The sequence below is a fragment of the Papaver somniferum genome, chromosome 7 (genome assembly GCF_003573695.1).
Source record: "Papaver somniferum cultivar HN1 chromosome 7, ASM357369v1, whole genome shotgun sequence".
Lineage (NCBI taxonomy): Eukaryota > Viridiplantae > Streptophyta > Magnoliopsida > Ranunculales > Papaveraceae > Papaver > Papaver somniferum.
The window spans coordinates 73,443,268-73,451,948 of NC_039364.1; the positions used below are offsets into that span (position 1 = coordinate 73,443,268).

General features: G+C 33.2%; 1 long non-coding RNA gene across 3 annotated transcripts; it reads right to left on the reverse strand.

Moving 5' to 3' along the window:
• Positions 1–5,689: 5,689 nt before the first annotated feature.
• LOC113297628 lies at positions 5,690–7,755 on the reverse strand. 3 transcript variants are annotated; one of them, XR_003333561.1, is made up of 4 exons: positions 7,504–7,755; positions 6,930–7,261; positions 6,082–6,479; positions 5,690–5,956 (listed from the first exon to the last, which is right to left on the reverse strand). It is a non-coding gene; the product is annotated as an uncharacterized LOC113297628 (long non-coding RNA). The 3 variants fall into 3 exon arrangements; XR_003333560.1 differs by having other exon boundaries at positions 6,082–7,013; XR_003333559.1 differs by having other exon boundaries at positions 6,082–7,261.
• Positions 7,756–8,681: the final 926 nt, after the last annotated feature.

Genomic DNA, 8,681 nt, shown 5'->3' on the forward strand with positions numbered 1-8,681 from the left:
AATGGAGGAGTAAGTAGAAGAAAGAATCAATTATTAATTGGGAGATATTATTATTATATTCATGTAATATATATTATAAAAATAATTCCATTTCTAGACCGTTAAAATGCCTGGAGAGGTGCTATTAAAGAATATAAGCGAATGGATGTTCGGGAATATGTTGGGAATAATACATAACGATGTATAATATCAGACTGAGAGTCTGGGACCATGGTTTTATAGCAGGGAAAGAAGACTTTTGGAAGGTTAGAAAGTTTGAACATTTATGTAAAGGAGAAGGTGCAAGGTTAAAAACAAATTTTGCAGGTTGGAATTTTTCTTTTGCAATAAAGTCTATCCCTTTTTCACTGTTGAATTCCAACATCTAATTTAATGTGGAGTTGTGTCTTTCCTTTTCTACTGTTTTGGTGGAGGAATTGGCACGGTTAAAATCAAAATGACATATTTTTGTTTGTTGTTTGATGAGCGAGCTGGACAGATTTTTCCTGACAAACTTTATCATCACGAAATTGACAATACTAAATACTGTACATCATCTGAAATTATGAGATGAATAAAGAAGCTAGTTAGAACTAGCGGATAGCGGATACTAGTAATTTGCACATTTGGACTTCTCTTTGTTTCCCTGACTAAATTGGGACCTATAACTACATGATAAAATATGGTCATTAACAAGTAATTCATATAAACCCCTTAACCAATTATTTTCTTAATGGCTAATTTATCTCTGATTAATTAGTGTTAGTTCGGGTGATTAGTGGTAAAATATAGTGTTAGATGTGAAATTAACTTGTGTTAATTAATCATCTGAACATGAAAAAAATTTGAAAACTTGAAATTTTCTGAAGAACACCAACTCAAAATCGATATATGTTATCAAAAACATATACCGATTATAACCTCAAAAACATACAGAAATTTTTTGAAACTAGCTTCTACCCAGAATCAGTTTATATGGACATGAAAATCAACTGATTATCCATAATCGGTTTATATTGGCATGAACGTAAACCGATTGTGGGTAAATTTTCTCTTTTTTATCTGTGAATTATGTGTTGTTAAACATCAAATAAAATTAAAATTCATTCTATACCCGAGTTAATGAAATGAAATCGAGTATGATTTCATACTCATTTTATGATCGAGTATTAACTGAAAAAAATGGGTTAACCAGAATCGGTTTACACGATACATATGTAAAAACCGATTCCTGACATTGCACAACAGGAATCGGTTTATAAGAATGCTCCTGTAATCCGATTCTAACAAAAGAAAGATACAGAAAAATTGAGAACAACAATCGGTTTACTCGACGCACATATAAAATACGATTCTAACATTATACATCAACAATCGGTTTTTATAAGTGCTAATGTAATCCGATTCTAGTTCAAATTTCTCGAACCAGAAAACATATCAAAGGACAATGGGTCTTTGTGAGCATGAACATAAACTGTTTCTATTTGCAATCAGATCACATATACATTAACGTTAACCGATTCTGATAAATCAGAAAAAAAAATTGATTTCAAAATTTTCAATTTTTGAGCAATTTTATGTTACTAAAACCTAGTTTATAGGATTGGGTTGAGAAGAAAAGAAGAAGAATCAGTTGAAGTGGAGATGAAAATGAATTTGATTTTGATTTTAGTTTTTAATTTTATGATTTTAGTTTTATGATTTTGATTTTGATTTTAGTTTTTAAATTTTATGATTTTAGTTTTATGATTTTGATTTTAGTTTTTAATTTTATGATTAGGATTTGATGGGAACAAATTAGTAGTATTAATATTTGATAGAGGGTAAAATGATAGTTTCATCAAACTTAGACACTCCTTATCATTCTTTATGAGATGGATAAAAAATTCATAAGTCCCAATTAAATGGCATAGGCCCCAGTTTTTGTGTTGAGTAAGTTTAATGTTTTACTGCATGACAAGATCATCCTTGCACAATTTCTATACTCGAATCCCATATCAAATCAAAAGTGTTATTTTTTTTTATTTGTTTTTGAAGCACAAAAGTTTCTTATTTGAAACTAAAATTGGATCGGATAGATGTTTCTATTGGGGTATTATTTAATGTGATCTGGAAAGTTCTTGAATCATTAAATTGTTGGCATATGATCTAGAGTCAACAAAGATGGCATGTACAGCTCAATTTTGTTCAAGGTCTAACTAGACGACCGCTAGCAACCAAAATTTTGACTTTGAATCAAACGTCACACAATTGGGCTCACGCTAGTGTGGTTATTTAAGGCCTATCACTAGATCATAAAATTAGACACTTTGCCAACATCTGTACTAGTAGTACAGTGGTTAAGACAACCCCTTTTATCCATAATGCTAGTGGGAAGTAGGGGGATCGATTCTTATTGGGAAGGTTGGATTCCTCATTTTCACCAAATTTCTCTATGGATAGAGTTGAGATTGAGTCTTGTTGTTTTGGTGGCGGTTGGATTAGCATCGAAATTCCTCTATGGATAGAGTTGAGATTGAATCTTGTTGTTTTGGTGGCGGTTGGATTAGCATCGAAATTCCTCTATCGATAGAGTTGAGATTGAGTCTTGTTGTTTTGGTGGCGGTTGGATTAGCATCGGGGCTAGTCCAGCTTGCTAGGTCAGCTTAGGGGAATGGGCCAAGTAATGGCTAATTTATCTATGATTAATTAGTGTTAATTCACATGATTGACTGATATTTAATCTTGTTAACCTAGAAATCAACTAAAATGTTAATTCATCATTAAAAAATGAATTTTATTTTATTTTATTTGGAAAAAAATTAACCAGAATCGATGGATATACATGCACTCGTAGACCGATTCTGGATTGATGTTTTAATTCATGAAGAACACTCATAGCCGGTGAATATTACTTACTACATAGTCCGGTGAAAATCGGTAAGCACGAGACACACACACATACCGTTTGCTAACAATGCACTAAAAGAATCGGTCCATATAAGTGCTCATAAAAACCGATTCTAGGTTAAAAATTACAGAAAAGTTGTGTGTTTTTCACTAAGAATCGGTTAATGTGGTCATGAACACCGACAGATTATTATAATCGGTCAATATGGACATGAACGTCTACCGATTATGGTTAAACATAGTAACCCAAGATTGTTTGTAATTCAATTTTGGATGGATGAACCAATCACAGGTATAACTAAGAGTAATGGATTGCAATCGACGATGTTTAATTTGTTTTTTTTTAAAGAGATGATAAAATTTCCTTTAATTCGATTGATTTAGTTAGGATCGATTGGTGAAGTAAAGTTTTAATTATGAGGGAAATGATTTAAACAGGTTTTAGTTTTCAAAGGATTTGAATAGGTTTAAAATTTGGAAGGATAAGGATTAGGATTGAATTTTAATAATGAGGGTAACTTACTACTTTTATCTAGTTTAGACACCCTTTATCCCCTTAGTCTAGGTGGTAGGCCTCGAATAATTTCTGTGAGCACCAAACTAGCCAGGGTCTCGAAAGCCGCAAGATAGAGAAATGGTTGAAAGTTAGAACCATCTATGATGTAGTACATCTTTCTACGTATCAACCATGACAGTTGACCCCTGAAGTGTGTATCAATTATGACAGTTGATCCCTAGTACGTGTATCAACTTTTACAGTTGATCCCATCCATCTGTTTTAGTTAACTTGCCTGGCAAGTCCTTTTCTTTCTTAGTTGTTTAGATTTCCTTTTTCTTTTCAGTTTAGTCGGTTCTTTTGAACTTATTTAAAGGCTCTGCCTTATTGTTTTTAAACATCTTATTATCAATATTATTATCAAGTTTGATTATCAATATTTTTACCTTAGAATCTAGATCCTAGAATCAGATTTTAACTAAGTTCTTGACGGAACTTCATCAATCTTCAAAACCTAAGCAACTAGTTTGCTATATCATGTTCTGTGCTACACTAGTTGGTATCATATACAGAGTTTTTAGATTTTTATCTAGAAACAGATCCTTTACACAGCTTCCGCAACAATTCAAAACCCTAAATTTTCTTCACAAAGCTATATTAGTTTTTCTTTCAATGGTAGATAAATCATTCACCTTAGCTGACATTGAAAAACTCCTTGACACCAAGATTGGAACCAAATTTGATGAACTTCAAACTTCTATTACTTCTTTAGAAACCAGACTTGAAATTAAGATTGATTCAAATACAAGCTCGCTGAAAACAAAGCTTAATTTGCATGGCGAGTGTATCGACAGAATATGGAAACATGTTGGTCTTGGTGATTTGGAGATGCCTAAGTTAACTGATGATGTAGAAGAAGAAAAGAAAACCGAAGAAAAGGAAGATGATGGAACAAAGAAAGTTAAAGAGAATTCTTTTACTCAGAATACTTCTATTCCTGACATTATTTCTCATATCCTTCAACACAAAGAACAGATAGAGGGTTTCCTTAACACTCCAAAAAAGCCAATTAATGTATCTATCAACCTTGATGAAGATGACAAATTCGAGGACACAGAAGAACAAAAGTGGAAGGATGAGAAAAGATTAAACTCTCTTATGAATTTGTATGGAAATCTACCAGTATACAAATTAGAGGTTGATATACCTAGTTTTCATGGTGGTTTACAGATTGAAGGATTACTGGACTGGTTTTATGAAGTCGAATCTTTTTTCAAATTCATGGAAGTTCCTGACTCTTCTAAGGTAAAACTGGTCGCTTATAAACTGAAGGTGGAGCTGCAGCTTGGTGGGGAACACTATGTGAAGATCGAGATAAATATGACAAACCACCTATACGTACTTGGAAAAGAATGAGAAAATTATTACGAGCCAAATTTTTACCAAAGGATTATAAGCAACAACTGTTTATCAAGCTTCAAAACTGTCGACAAGGAGCTAAATTGGTTGAAGAATATGTAGCTGAGTTTTATGGTTTAGTTGCTCGTAACCAATTAAAGGAAACTGAAGAACAATTAGTTGCACGCTTTATAGATGGCTTGAACAATTTAATTCAACAAGGGATGACACAATCAACTTTTACTATGGTTGAAGCAATACAACAAGCTCTTAAGGTTGAAAGGCGTGTGCTCAGTACTTCTCGTCAAGCAAATCCAAGACAGGCTCGTTATCAATATTTTTACAAAGCTACCGGACCATATAACTCTTATGGTTATCAGGGTGAAAAAGGAGCAACAATTGTTATTGATCCATATTCACATGGATCAACTGTCTTTGTTGATCCACAAGACAGAAGTGCAAACCAACCGTATCAGCAACACCAAACTACTTCTGTTACTTCAGAACCTGCTCCTACAATGCATATATCATCTGTTAAGCCACCTCAAGCTCCTCCACAACAAAATTTTGTTCGTAATACTCGAGGCAATCAATTTCCACAAGAATTTCCTCCTTTATCTAAACCCTGGACACTACGCCAGAAATGAGCTTTTTCGACGGGTCAGGTATGTCGATAATACAAATTATTGACAGACCTTGCCCGTCGGATGACCTGTCGGTTTTTGAGGTGTCAAAAACCTTAAATGATGGTAAGTCACTGTCCATAATTATGAATTATAACCGACAGACTCCGGTTGTCAAAAATTATTGACGGACATTATTTGTCGATCACTCCAAATTATTGACAGGCATCATTATTGACGGCATCTTAAATAATTATATTATTTTATTATTTCTTTAATTGTATATAAAAGTAACAGTAAGAACTACAAAAACTTTTTAACTTCCAAATAGATTGACATATATTGTAAAATTCAATCTCATGAATTCTTTGTCCAAACAACATACAAAAGGCGACATCAGCAAAAAAAAAGAAAACTGGACTCAGTTGGCCAGTCAGACAGACATCAGTAAATATATGAATTGCATAAAAAAACAGCATTTGTACCCCTCCACAACCTTGCAATGCATTCCTGCGAAAACTCACTCAGTACTTTAAAATGGCTTGTCCCTATTCTTTGTCTGGATACCAAGCTGCAAAAGAAAGAAGCGCAGCAAGGAAAAACCATTCACTCCTTTGTAATCTAAGTGTACACAATGAAGGATAAACCATTCATTCATTTCCACAAGCAGGGAAAAGTAAGAAGCAGTTGACTTACACATAAGATAGTGAGTGTACTACCTCCTGCAAGTTATCGGCTGAAAACCCAATTTCGTCAAAACAGCTTAAATTACGAACAAGCTGAATGCAGCAGAGAAACAAACAAGATCCTTGTTGCGGAATGGGTAACCTCGGACAAACATTTTTTTACAGATTCTTTCACTTGTCTACAAAGATCATTCCAGGAAACCCAAAGTTTCTGAATAACAAATGTAAATAACATGATATTTCACAGATTTGAAAAAAAGCAAGATGAGCACTTTCAACTCATGATGATATGCATCATAGTACTGAGGAAACCTTCCAGAAGCCCCTTCTAAGGCTTCTTGCCACCACATCTACGAGAACCAATATCTTTTCCCCTACATTCAAGCCTTACTTCTTCATTACCAATATCTATCAGATTGTCAGCAAGATAATGAGATAGAAATCGAGTCACATGTGAACTGATAAATAACATATGCTCTTCAAATTTAGAGATTAATTTCAGAAAAACTGCAATTATAGAGAAGAGTTTCAAAAAGATTTACTTGTAGTAGATATAAGTTACTTACTTGAAAAGGTAAAACAGAGTAATATACAATTGTAAAATACAAGTAAGTTACACACTTGAAAATGGTTTCAGAAGATGTGGAGGGTCCATCAAAAACAAATCGCTATTGGTTGTTTCAAATGGACACAACAACCTATAAACATGGTAGTTATCTAGCGACTGTAACCACTAGAACGGAATAGCTAAGCCTCGAGAAACATCTTTACCCACATTAACGATTGCTAAGTATCAGTGATCTATATATACTTCAACATACAAAATTCAAATGACATAAAAAGAAAACAAGGACTCACAGGATTAAGGATTAAAATGAGAGTTATATACCATGTTCGCTAAATAGCAGCTGCTTCTCCCATTTACATCATTGTTATATGATCCTGCAATTAATCTTTAGTGTTAAGTTCTGTATCCTTTTAATGTTAAGCTCACAAATAAAGATCAAAGTTTACTTAAATGTTTCATAAATAAATCATAAGCATCATGGCTGACATACTGTTTCATTGAGAATTGCAAGAGAATAGCAATCGAAAAATTTAAAGAAGAGAATGAATACTTATCTTCGATGTAATTCAATAAAAGCTACAAGACATCAACTTCATCGGCTCTATTGAAGTTATCTAAATAACTGACGATGAAATTGAGAGAAAAATTTTCAATTAGATATCATAACTCTGAAAAAATCTTTTGAATCTACATCTAAACCTAAAACTCTGAATTGTAATTATTTTATTTGATCGAAATGTGAATTAAAATAAAAAAAATTAGGTTTTATACCGTAATTTTTTTTTCTTCTCAAATTTAGGTTCCCTAATCGACAAAATCAAGAGTCGCGATCAAATTAAAATGATAATAATAAATCAACCTTACCTTTTAAATAGCTTTCGATGATTAGATTCTCCTCAAACTTTTCCCTTCTTGTCAGAATTCTTCTCAAGAACAGCAACTGTTAATCGCGATTTAGGTTTTTCAAGTTTGACACGAATTGAATAGAGTAAAATCGAGTGTTTTGATGATCAGATTTGGGTTTGGAGATTGATGTTTCACCATTTAGAGATTTTGAAACATAGAGTTCTTAGGCGGTTCAGATGAAGGGATTGGGAGAAGAAGAAACATGATCTTTTTTTTCGGAAATGCTATTCAGTGCTCTAATCACAGCACTACTTACAGCTCAAATCCATGTGTCCCAGTATTATTGGTTAAGATTGTTAAGCTGTGACCCACCTTTTCACCAAAATCCCTAAATCTAGGGTCTGGATGTGGTTGAGCACTGAGTAGTGCTGCAATGAGTGTGTGGAATAGCAGCACCGCTTTTTTTTGGTCCGTCAAAATAACTGGCACAATAAAAGCTGGTCCACTTTACATGGTTTTGACAGTATTGGGTATCAAAAAGAAGGTTATTATTGGGGCGTCACCATCCAATAGAGAGGCTTCACTTGTATATTTAGTGACCAAAAATTTGGTTATGGGGTACTTTTGATTCAATAGCAACTGTCCAAACTACCCTTCAATTAAAATTAAAACTTAAAAACAGAAACAAAACCTAATTTCTATTCTTCATTCTTCACATTTCAATTGCTCTTCTTCTTCCTCTCCTCTTTCTCTTCATCTTTTTCATCGTAAATCCATTTGAATTCATTTCATCGAACAAACCCATAGTGTATGTAAGGTAATAATCGAACATACCCATCTTTGTTTACTTGTTTTTGTGCTTAAAATAGGTTAGATTGAATGAAATCAAAGTAAAATTAGGGTTTTAGTTACTTTTTGCTAGTGTTACGTCTGGGTACGTTACTAGATTTTTCAACCGTAATTTAGTTTTTGAAGAACTTACGTCTAGGTTTAGTTCAATTCAACCGTAAACTTTGATTTGCATGTTGTATTACGTCTAGGTTTAGTTGAATTCCAACCGTAATTTTCAATTTAACGTTTAGGTTTAGTTGAATTCCAACCGTAATTTTCAATTTTACGTCTAGGTTTAGTTTACTGAATTTTCCTTTCGTCAACCTAGCCGTAAACTTCAATTTTACGTCCAGGTTTGGATTGAT